The 12,565-nt window shown below is 38.9% G+C and overlaps 1 protein-coding gene across 1 annotated transcript in view; it reads right to left on the reverse strand.

Moving 5' to 3' along the window:
- Positions 1 to 12,565, reverse strand: part of LOC148027471 (uncharacterized) — a 92,396-nt gene that overhangs the window by 49,908 nt on the left and 29,923 nt on the right. The gene's annotated exons all lie outside the window — the stretch shown is intronic.

A 12,565-nucleotide genomic window follows, 5' to 3' on the forward strand; every position in this document is an offset into this window, starting at 1 on the left:
AGCATGAATTTGGGGGGCTTTAGCTACATAAATTAGGAGTGTGCCATACTAGTAGGAGATTGGAACATTACAAGCTATCAATTTGATAGGTTGCATGCATGTTGCTACCATGAACATTACTCAAAGAGATGCATGGGAGGAGCTTCAATGGCACCATGACTTGGTGGATGTAGCTCACATGATTAACAAGGAAGAAGGCTTGGATGTTTACATGGGATAATAGGCATTGAGATGACACTTGGATGTTTATATGGGATAATAGGCATTGAGATGACACTTAGTGCATGGCTAGAACAGATTGAGTATATATTTATCCTACAATATCTCAACATTGCAAATGTTTAATTTGGGCCCACCATTTTTCATGTTTAACAACTCTTTCTAAAAGAATTTAAAGGAGTTGTAAGGAGAATGGAGATTTCACATACATACATACAAACATACATACATACATACATACATACATACATACATACATACATATATATATATATATATATATATATATATATATATTTTATATATATATATATAGAGAGAGAGAGAGAACACAATGTTTATGGTGCCTCCAAATAGGTCTTTTGTGAGCATCACCTTATTACCTTATCACTCTAAGCATAAAAATTGAGTGTGTGTATGTATAGTTAGGGTTGGTTGGCTTTTGAGGGGTCTTCCTTTTATACCTTAGGAAGGTAGTCTAGTTGGCTTGTCCAACCATATTATGAAACTTTTTGAGTCAGTTAATGAATATTTTATTCCCTTCACCAACTAGGAAGCTTTCACACCCTACAACTTGATACAATGTGCATATAGTTACTACTAGATTAAGGCTAGCTACAAGAAGTTCAACTGGGTGAAAGGTAGATTGATGATGGTTGTGGAGGGGTCTTCTTGTTATATCTCAAAAGGGTACTAATTGGCTTGTTTGACCATATTATGGACCTTTTCTAGTTAACTAGGGAATATTCTATTCCCTTTACCGACTAGGAAACTTCCACACCCTATAAAACTGAATGACTCTATCTAATCCAAAGGCTAGATATTCAAAGGTCACCTTTCTTCCATCAAATCGCATAGACCTTATAAGTCAAGACCTAACTAGTTCACACATGGCTTCTCCTCATAATGGGTATAAGAAGCTGGAAAGACATGTTTTAGTGAGAGATTTATTAATAAAACCTTGTCAAACTACAAAAGGTATAAAAGGTGTGAGACATGTAATTTTTAATAAATTTTATTGTAATACAATTACTATCTCTCATCCCACCTACTTGTACTCAACTTTCATGACTTCTCTCTCTTCTTTCCTATCTTTCTAGTATTTCTCTCTCCTCTTATCTCTCTTTTCTACTCTTCTTTCTCTCACCTCTCATCCCTCTCCTTGACAAGTGGTATTAGAGCATTGGTCTTTTATCCATTTGATTTAATCTTTTTTTTAATTTCTTCCACATGCTTGTTATATTCTAGTTATTCAGGGATTGAGTGTCAGATTGCAAATGGACAAGTGCAACTTACCAATGATAACTACTTAGAGCTAACCAAAGTACTTGAAGACAAAGTTTGAGGCATCTTGGACAAAATGGTAGGTTGTACATCTGTAATAGGACATCTTGGAGGTAAAATGGTTAAAGACATGGAGAATAGATTTAGTTTTGGTTAAAATTCTAGTTACTTTTCAAGGCATGCTTTCTCTTTTCTCTCTCTTTCAAGCTTTTGGCTGAAGCTTTCATGGTGGCCACCAAGAAATATCATCTCTTGCCTCCCAATGATCTTATCCTTCCTCATGAGCATGGTGCATTGATTCCTTGCCATCGTGATCATTATCATTACCAATCTTGAAGCATAACACTTAGGAAGCAACAGATCTAGGTTCCAAATTTGCACCATGAATTGTTCTGATTCCTTGGTTCTCTTCTCTAGCTCATGGTAATCATTGATCTCTTCTCTTCTGCTTGCTCACTCCCTCGACAAGTACTCTATATTAATATCAGTAGGCCTTTAAGCCTTTGATCTTCATTTCCTTTGCCGAAAACCCTAATACATAGTAGGGCAGCCATGGCCATTGATTTGGAAGCTTCAATTTCTTCAATATTTGATTCTTTATGACCTCCAAGCCTTCTCTACTACCATTTGGGAGAAAGACTAGCTTTGAGATTAAAGACATTTCAAAGATTTCAGCACATTGAGCTTCTTGAAGCTCATAATGGAGTTATATTTTGGGACTTTTGTTCAAAGAGCTTGAATCTTTGATATTCAAGTTCTCTACTACCATTTGGGAGCAAGATTGGCTTCAAGATTAAAGACATTTCAAAGATTTCAGCACATTGAGCCTCTTGAAGCTCATAATGGAGTTATATTTTGGAACTTTTGTTCAAAGAGCTTGAATCTTTGATATTCAAGTGTTCAAGCAAGCTTGAGGCATTGATTCTTCACAAATTTAATCTTCTTAAAGCATATATGGGCTGAATTCCATGGATTATTGTAGCTTTATGATGGATTATGGAAATTTATTCAATCAATGGACTAAAGTTTGATCCCAAGTGAATCAATCATCTCCTTCAAGCTTCATCAAGGTATTTTACTTTCTTAATCTTTGAAATCTCTCAATATCCACTTGTTTAAAGCTTGTCCACTTGTTGATGGGAGAGTCTTGATCAATTAATTCTTTGAATTAATCAATAGATCATAGATTAGTATTCTTTTAATTGATCACAATCTTTTCATTGAAATTCAACATTCATTTCATTCATATTTCATCATGAATATTATTTACATTATCTTGATGCATAACCTTGATTTGATTGTATAATTCTCTTTGCCCAAGAAAGAAACTGTGTAAAGGGTAAGTACTTGCAATCAACGAGTCACTAAATTGCATTGGTAAGACCCTTAGCCAACCCCTATTTCTTGATTAAAAATTTTCATCAATCAAATATTGCATATCATTGAAGGCTAAAATAAATTTTCAGTTATGCATCTCATCCAAGTTTGCTTAATTAGAATGCTCCTACCATGTTGATATTTCCACTGAGGAAAACAAGGATGCTAGGGGAGATAGTGGGACAATAGTGAGGTGCCCATCCCCCACTATTAAAGATTTCGAAGGGGTGCAACCAAGTGAACTATATTATATATGGGGCACCATAGCATTGGGAGATCTTATCTTGGACTTGGGAAGGTGGATACACTAAAACAATGTTTTTACAGGGTGGATGACTATTTTAGATAGTACTAAATTAATATTGCAATAATACTCTCTTTTGATTTTGAAATTGAGTGTTATAGCTCATCCTAAAGAGCTATTTGTTGGATTTTTTTTCATTAAAAAGTTCTTAATTCTGATATCGGAGCCAAAAGTTATAGCCATTTTTTGTATCAGGGGGTCTACTAAGACTGCACTATATGAGTGAGTAAGAATGGTTGGAAATAAGGGAAAGAAACAAACCTAATGATGATGTTTAGTAAAACATTAATGAGGCACATGAGATAATACCTAAGGCACATAATGATGATGAATATTCTCAAGAACATGGTGCATATAGTACTCTTAATACCACTCTTTGTAACCATAAGATTAGGCATCTCGTAAGACACATGGAATTAGTTTCTAAATTGGATCAAGTGGTTGAATAGTTGGTTCAATCCAATTTACAAACCAAGAAAGTTATGGAGTACATGGCCCAATCTACTAAGGATTCCTTAGAGAAGTTTGCTTCTTCCACTAGAGATGTTTGGACAAACTTAGTGCTCAAATCTATGTGCTTGTGTGGCAGCACAAATGGGTGATCAAGAAAGTAGAGATAAACAGTCTTTTCAGCAATCAAATAATAATCCTCAACCAGGTATCATTGGGAAGAAGGGGATATCATACAACACTTATGAGATTGGGAAGACTTCTTTTAGGTTTGATGAGCCTATTTTGAGCATTCATGGATCAAATCCTCCTCAAACCACTAGAAGGCAGCTACCTATTCCTCCAGACATGTTTCAAGCCAACTACCATAGGAGGGTCTCTATTCTTTTAAACCCCAATGGGAGTTACATGCATATGCAGTAAAGCTTTGTTGAGAGGGAAATCTATGATAAGATTATGTTAACCAAATATAATGTCCATTCATTATCACCGGTTGATTTAGAGGAGTGGACCTCAAAATTGGAGTCCTACTTTGACATTTTCCCTAGGTCAATTGAAGCATTGAACCCAAGTAGTCTGCAAGACTCTAACTATAGCATCCAAGGATAAGAATGACAATCAATGTCAATGAATCCAAGCTCCAATCTCAGCTTAAGATCATGTCATATAATTGAGCCAACTGTGTACTCAAATCATCTCAAAAGCATAACCATACCATTCGAGTCCCAAAATAGCATCCCCGAAGCATCAAACATTTTTTTTCTATGTGAAACAAAGATCTGGAAAATGACACAAAATCAACTTTATGAGATTGATATTTGTAGATCTCATCGCATTCTTTTTTTCTAGCTATAGAACGCCTAAATCCAATATTGTATGCAAAGTTATGGCCAAAATACAATAGTGATGTCAAGTTGCCATAGCTATCCATGAATTTTACAACATGCTCTAAATCCACTCAAAATAAATAAAATGGCAGCTTCTCAGCTCAATAAGCACTCAACAAGGCTCAGCTAGGCTTGGAAATCTCCTCAACAAGCGCATAGCAAGCTAAAACAAAAAGGAAGAAGGAAAGAATCAATGCATACCTTGAGAGAAAGAAATAATGGCTGCCATGAAACCTTGAGTTGAAGCTTTGAATTCGGGTTCAAGCAAAGGATGAAGAAGCTCCTCGAATGGTCCAATTGAAGGGAGTGAACCCAGAGTGAAAGTATACTGGTGGAAGCAAGAGCTATGGTGGAAGGAGCAAGAGCAAGAGAGAGACACACACAATATGTAAAAGCTCCAACAGTCACAATGTGTGACTGGCCTTCCCTTTTTCAAATGTCAATGAAAGAATATTGAATGATATGATAGTGATGGATGTGTGCCACCTATAGTGTACAAGTGTGTGGGTATTGTTAGTGTAGTAATACACAGGAGGCTAGACATTCGGGCTCTACCTTTCAATTGGTATCTAAGTAGGCATTTGAGGAGCTTCTTCATCCTTTACTTCAGCATGGATTCAAAGCTTCATCTCAAGGTTTCATGGTATCCATTGTTTCTTCCTTCAGAGGTATGGATTGAGTCTTCCCTTCTCCCAACCTATTCCAATGACTTGTTGAGGAGCTTCCTATGGCTTAGTTGAGTCTTGTTGAGTACTTATTGAGCTAAGACATAGCCATTCTATCCACTTTAATTGGATATAGAGTATGCTATAGAAGTTGGGGATAATTATGGTAACTTAATAGCACTTTTTTATTTTTGGTCATAACTTTTGCATATAATATCAGATTCAGATATTCTATAGCTAGAAACAAAGAGTGTAACAAGAGCTACATAGTTAAACACTTAGAAAGTTAATTTTGTGTAATTTTTAGTTCTTTATTTTAAATATAAGAGAATAATTCTAGTTTGGATAGCAAGAATTTGATTGGTTTATGCTCTACTAATGCTTATGGGAAATGCTTGCACCGCTCGAATGATGCATTAATGCTTTGAAAAGGCTTTCGGGCTAATGAGAGCTTGATTGGCTCAATCATTGAAGTTTTTATTACTATAATAACAATTTGGAGAGCAAGGATATAATAGTGAGCTTCATGTTTTGAATGCCTATTATGTCTACATGGTATTTCTGGTATACTACATGTCTATGGTGATGTCCAATATTGATGTATGAGCTTGAATATGGTTATGACATGCTTTGGTGCTTGGATTGTAGCTACATTTAATGTCCTTGGGTTTTGGTCACTTACTTTGGACTTCCATGCTTACTCCCTTACAGGTACCAAAGCTTCATTGGGCACTTATGCTCTCGAATGTAGTTGTGATATGGTTGGGCTTCCCCAATACTTGGATGTATATGTCTTCAGCTTTGCTTGCTCAATTTACATTCTAGATTTACTTCTAGTGGGAGATTCTTGTACTTACTTGTGGAAATGCTTGGTTCTTTGAAATAGTGGGACTCTTAAATATTATATATAATCTCATGTATGTTATTGGATGCAGTTACTCCTGCTTGTTAGCTAATTTGAGTACTTTGAGTTTATGACAGTCTTTGGTGCCAATTATCTATAATGTTTAGTCACTGCTAGTTGCATTCTTTGTATCTCTATTGCTACTTGGATATCTCTAGCAGTGGGAGATTTCGTTCTTGGATATTTGCCCATAGATGGATTGGCATATATTATTGCTCTTTATTTTAGCATTATTGTAATTATATTTTCAGTATTGTCTTGGAGAGTGGACATTGTACTTTGGCAATCTATATTAGATAGTGGTATACTTTGGTATTCCCTCCTATTTTTGCCCTTGTTTTAGTTGAGTTTTGGGGACTCATTTGTAGTCATTTATACCAACCATTCTCTTGGATTTTGCATTGGTGTAGTGTCATTATGGTTGCTTCTTTAAATAATAAAATGTTATTTCCAATAGTAAGAAGCTTGATGGTACAAATTTCCTCAATTGAAAGATACGGATATAGTGGGTCCTGGTTCAAAAGAAGTAGGTTAGGCAATTAAAAACCAAGAGCATAAAGTCTAAAGGTATGGATTGAGATGATTAGGATGAGTTAGATGAGCTACGTAAATCCACCCTTACACTATCATTGTCCAAACATGCGGCACAGTATTCGTAGGCCAAATATATCATTATGGCCACAGACTACCTAACGAAATGGGTAGAATAAAGAGCGACACGAAAGAATGACGCTAGAATGACTGCAAGTTCTTATGGGAGCAGGTGATCTCACGATTCGGGTGCCCCATCGAACTAGTCAGTGACCAGGGCACGCACTTCATCAATGAAGTGATAGTGCATCTTCTATCCACCTTTCTAATTATCCATCAAAAATCCTCTCCATACTACCCTTAGGCAAACGGGCAGGCAGAATACATAAATAAGATCCTTGTAAACATCCTGACCAAAGTAGTCTGTGCTTTGCACAGCGACTGGGATAACAAGCTGATGGTAGCCTTGTGGGCTTACCGTACAGCTTATAAAATGGATGTCGGCCAGACTCCCTTTAGGTTGACCTATGGGACTGAGGCAATTCTACCAGTAGAGTTCTTTGTTCCTAGCTTGAGAATAGCGCTTCAAGAATGATGGGAAGGGAAGGAAGCATGGACGTAATGCCTAGTTGAACTTGAATGCCTCTCAAAAACTTGCCTTCTAGCCAATCATGCACTCATATGCGAGAAGGCACGATGCAAGAGCTGGTTTGACAAGCATGTCAGGCAGCCCGCGACTTTGGACAGGGCAACTTAGTGCTCCTATACTCAGTTAAAGAACACAAGCAAAAAATGAAGTTTAGAGGTATTGAGCCTTTCAAAGTTCGTGCAATCAGTCGAACTGGCAACATTGAGCTCGAGAATCTAGATGGTGAGGGCATAGGCTTCTTCAATGGCAATAGCATTAAGAAGTATTACCCTCCCATGCATCCGCTGCATGAGCCACCTATGTTAGAACCCCCTGTCAAAGTACGAGTTGCCTATTGTGATTCAGAGAGACAAAGACAGAGTGAAGAGGAAGTGTGCTCTCTTCTTCTTTCATTCATTATCTCATAGACCACACACATAACATAAGTATATACAATAGTACTAAGGTCCATAGGACCATTCACACTGGGTCTAAGACTACCGACTTATTTAATGTCCCACACTTGCTAATACAGCTGGACATAGCTAATGTTGGTCATACATACTAATAGGAGAATAATATGAGCTTGATATTCTAACACTCCCCCTCAAGCTCAAATCATCTGATAAACTCCAAGTAGCTGTCTAAAACTACTAAACTTATCTTTACCCAAAGACTTGGTAAAGATATCTGCAACCTATTCATCAGTCTTCACATGTGTAAGATCTACTCTCCCTACAAGAACCATCTCTCTGATAAAATGGTAGTGTACCTCTATGTGTTTTGTCCTGGCATGGTATACTGGATTTGTTGCCAGGAGTACACTACTGAGATTGTCACATAATAAGGTCACTGGAGTATCCACCTGAATATCCAAATCAGCCATAAGCTTGAGCAGCCATGAAATCTTGCATGCTGCCAATGCAGCACCTCTGTACTCTGCCTCAGTACTAGACAATGCAACCGTTGGTTCCTTCTTACTGCTCCAGCTGATCATGCCACTTCCAAAGCCAAAAGCATAACCACTCGTAGATTTGCGATCATATGAGCATCTTTCCCAATCCGCATCTTTGTATCCAACCAGTTTCAAGGGCTTATCTCTCATATAGAACAGCCCATAATCTACGGTAGATGTAACATATCTCATAATCCGCCTAATAGCATCCAAATGTGGCTTCCTGGGCTTCTGCATAAACTGACTTATGAGCCCAACTGCATAACTCAAATCTGGCCTAGTGATGGTCAAATAGATCAGACTTCCAACCATCTACCTGTACATAGTCACATCCTAAATTTTAGCTCCAGTGCTAATGTCCAACTTGACATTCTGATCAAGGGGTGTATCCAATGGTTTGCATTTAGCCATGCCATACTTTTTCAGCATTTCCATGGCATAATGTTTCTGCATCAGTCATAAACCATTTTCAACCTTGATTACCTCAATACCCAAAAAGTACTTCAATTCACCTAGATCTTTCATGTCAAATTCAGATTTCAGCATCTTCATTACATGTTGTATGCCCAAGTCATCATTACCAGTGATTATCAAATCATCAACATATATGACCAGCACTACCAAGCCACTATCAGTCTTCTTTGTAAATAGGCTGTGATCAACCCTACCAATAGTAAATCCCAACCTCTGCAAGTAGTTACTGATCCTAGCATACCAAGCTCTCGGAGCCTGCTTCAGCGTACAATGCCTTTTTTAGCTTGCATACATAATGCTGAAAATCAGGGTGAACATACCCTTCTGGCTGAACCATATAGACATCCTCTACTAAGTCACCATTAAGAAAGGCATTCTTCACGTCCATCTATTGTAATTTCCAACCTCTAGCAGAGCAACCAAAGCAATCACAATGCGTATGGTTGCTATCTTGGCAATAGGGCTAAATGTTTCCTCATAATCAAGTCCATACTGTTGGGCATACCCCTTAGCAACCAGCCTGGATTTGTACGTTTCCACACTACCATCCGATTTGCATTTGATTTTGTAGACCCATTTGTAGCCAATGGTATTTTTTGTTTTGCAGTGGCACAAGATCCCATGTCTTATTTTCAGCCAAGGCATTTATTTCTTCATCCATAGCTACACACCAGTTCTCATCTTCCACTGCTTCAGCATATGTACCTGGTTCTTTGATCTCCATCACTTTTGTCATGTAAGCATAATGCTTTGCAGTGTAGCCACTATATGTCAACCTGTCAATAGGGTATCTGACCCTCTGTGAGCATCTAGGCTGTGGTGCACTACTCGATTCCCCTCTCTTATGAGGCGGAATGTACCTGCTAAGTGTATATACAGTCGAAATACCAAGTTCACTATCTAAAGTGTCAGCTGACTCATATCCAGAAGTCATTCTACCCGGTGTCATCATACCAGATACATCCTCAGTAACTTTCTCTTTTCCTTTGTTGTCCACGACATCATATCTCCCCCTCACTGACATACTGGTGTCAGTGGATGGTGAGCTCCTCAATCTCCTGTCCATGGGGATACTGTCTGACTACTAGGTCCTATCAAAGTAGTGCTCTGCTACAAATCAACTTTAGATACATGAGTGGAAGGCATATCCGATGGCACTATAGCTAGTGATACATACCAAGAACCCATCTCATCAAAAATAACACCCCTGCTCACCAAGGTCTCCCTGGTAGAGGGATCATAGCATTTGTATGCCTTCTTCTCCTGCGAATATCCAATGAAAACACACTTATGCGCTTTTGGATCCAGCTTCTTCCTTTTTTCATTTGGAATATGCACATAAGCAAGACAGCCAAAGACTTTCATGTGACTTACATCCGGCTTATAGCCATACAGCTTCTCAAACGGTGTCATCTCATGAATACTTACAGTGGGAGTCTGATTCAAGATATACATGGCTGTCATAACATCCTTAGCCCAATAATAGAGCATCATCTTCTTCTCATTCATCATGGCACGAGTAGCTTCCATCAAGACCATGTTCCTTCTTTTAGCTACCCCATTCTGCTGAGGAGTGTAGATACAGATAAGCTGCCTGCGTATGCCATTTTCAGCCAAAAAGTTGTCAAACTCATTTGACACATACTCCCCACCACTATCAGATCTCAAGCAAGAGATATAGTAGTCAAATTCCTTTTCAACCTGCTCTTTAAACCGCTGAAAAACAACAAACACCTCATCCTTTGTCTTCAGAATGTAAACCCAAGTATAGCGACTGTAATCATCAATGAATGTCACATAATACTTCGAGCCTCCCATGGATGCATTATGGGATGGCCCCCAAACATCAGAGTGCACTAACTGCAATGGACGTGTACTCTACCTTACATGCCTGACAAATGGCAACCTTGACTTCTTGCCAAACTGGCAAGCATCACATACATGACCAATATCTGAATATTGGAACTTGGGTAAACCTGTAACAAGCTGTTTTTTCTGCATAATTTGCAGCCTTTGCAAATTCACATACCCCACTCTCTTATGCTAAATTTTCAAATCTCTGATAGTGCCAGAACCATAGGCAAACATAGCTAAATTCAGCTCTGGCAAGGTAGCATCAAGAGTAAACATTCTGCCATTCCTGTGGCCACGAGCTATCAACTTGCATCCATTGCCAAACTCTTCAATAAAGCAACCATGCTTGTTGAATCTAACCTGCAAGTTCTGCTCCGTCATCTAACCGACAGACAATAAGTTCTTCGTGATCGAAGGAACATGCAATACATCATGGAAATTTTTCTTTCTGCCATCATGAACCACAAGAGGCACTTTGCCTTTATGCTCAATGCTATGCTGCGTGTCATCACCTGTACAGGCATACCCATGTTTTTCAGCCACCATATCAGTGAACTAATCATCATGAGGAGTCATGTGGTTCGATACCCCTGAATCAATGTACCAAACTGCATCATCAGTGCATTTTTCAACAACTCTGTCTTTTACATACTGCATGGCAAACAATCTATCTCTTGAAGTATCATCTGCCTGACTAGACGTAGCAAAATGTCCATGTTGTTTGCCTTTCTGATTGCCCTACTTCTTCCAGCAGTCCTTGGAAATATGCCCATACTTCCCACAATAATGACAATCCTTATCCTTGTTCGGATTGTCAGATGGACACTGCTGTTGCCAGGAGCCTCTACCTCTAGGGCTAGATCTCCCCCTGCCTCTAAAGTTTCCACCACCTCTTGCATTCGATACCTGCTGGTTGTTATTGCCATAGGATGCATTTTGCTGGCCTCCTCTGCCAGATCCATAGCCTCTACCATGGTTTCCACGGCCGTGTTGATTGGAATAGAAAATTGCATCCTTGTTTTTAGAACTACTAGATCCTGTAGCCAAGCGAAGCTTAGCCTCTTCATGGATAAGCAATGCAACCAGCTCATTGAAATCAGGCATTTCAGCCCGCACAGACACAGAAGTGTCAAAAGACTTATACTCAGGCCCCAAGCCATTCAAAGTCACAGCAACCATGTCTTCATCTTCAACCTGTGAACCAACAGATGCCAACTGATCCGCAATGGTCTTAACCTCCGTGACATAGTCCTGTATAGATCTGCTCTTCCTCTCTATGTTGTTGAACTTCTGCTTCAACTGTATCTTCTTGGTACTTGTGGTTGTGCCATAATACTTGACCAAAATGTCCCATGCATTCTTAGGAGAGTTGCAGCTCATTATCTGCACTACCATGGCATCTGAGATACATAAAGAGAGCCAGTGCAAGACTCTACGAGCTCTTTTTGTCCAAGCTTGGTGTAATCATCTCTGATCAGTCGTAGGTCAATCTGGGAGCTCAGGTTCAGCTTCCGCTCCAGTCACCAACTCCCAATAGCCTTTCCCTATTAAGAAGTTCTCCATGTGGAACTTCCATATGGCATAATTGTTACTGTCAAGCCTTTCCCCCACTATCTGGGTTATTTGTCAGTCCTCTCTGCATTAGCCATGTCATATGCTCTGTCTGACTACCTACAAGCCAAAATCTTGCTGACAATTCAGTTTCAGCCTGCAACTGTTTATGACAGTTTTCAGCACTGTATGTGCTCAGACAGTCAACATTTCAACATGAAAGCAGTGGTACATACACCTCTTGACACTTGGCAATCACCTAGGTATTGTAGCCTGCATGTACGGACTGCATTCAATGCAAAACCAGCATGTATTTGGGAAACCTGTTCATGTATAGACAAGCAGTCTATAGGCTGAAAATGACAGTAACCAGCAGCTCTTCTTTGAGCTCAACACAGAGGATACATGCCCCAAGAACACTATCATGTACTACAAGTACAAGAGCAAGGTACACTTGCTGTAAATTCCAGCCAAGCAAAACA

This window comes from Lygodium microphyllum, chromosome 12 (genome assembly GCF_053477565.2).
Source record: "Lygodium microphyllum isolate KBCC chromosome 12, Lygodium_microphyllum_v1.1.10, whole genome shotgun sequence".
Lineage (NCBI taxonomy): Eukaryota > Viridiplantae > Streptophyta > Polypodiopsida > Schizaeales > Lygodiaceae > Lygodium > Lygodium microphyllum.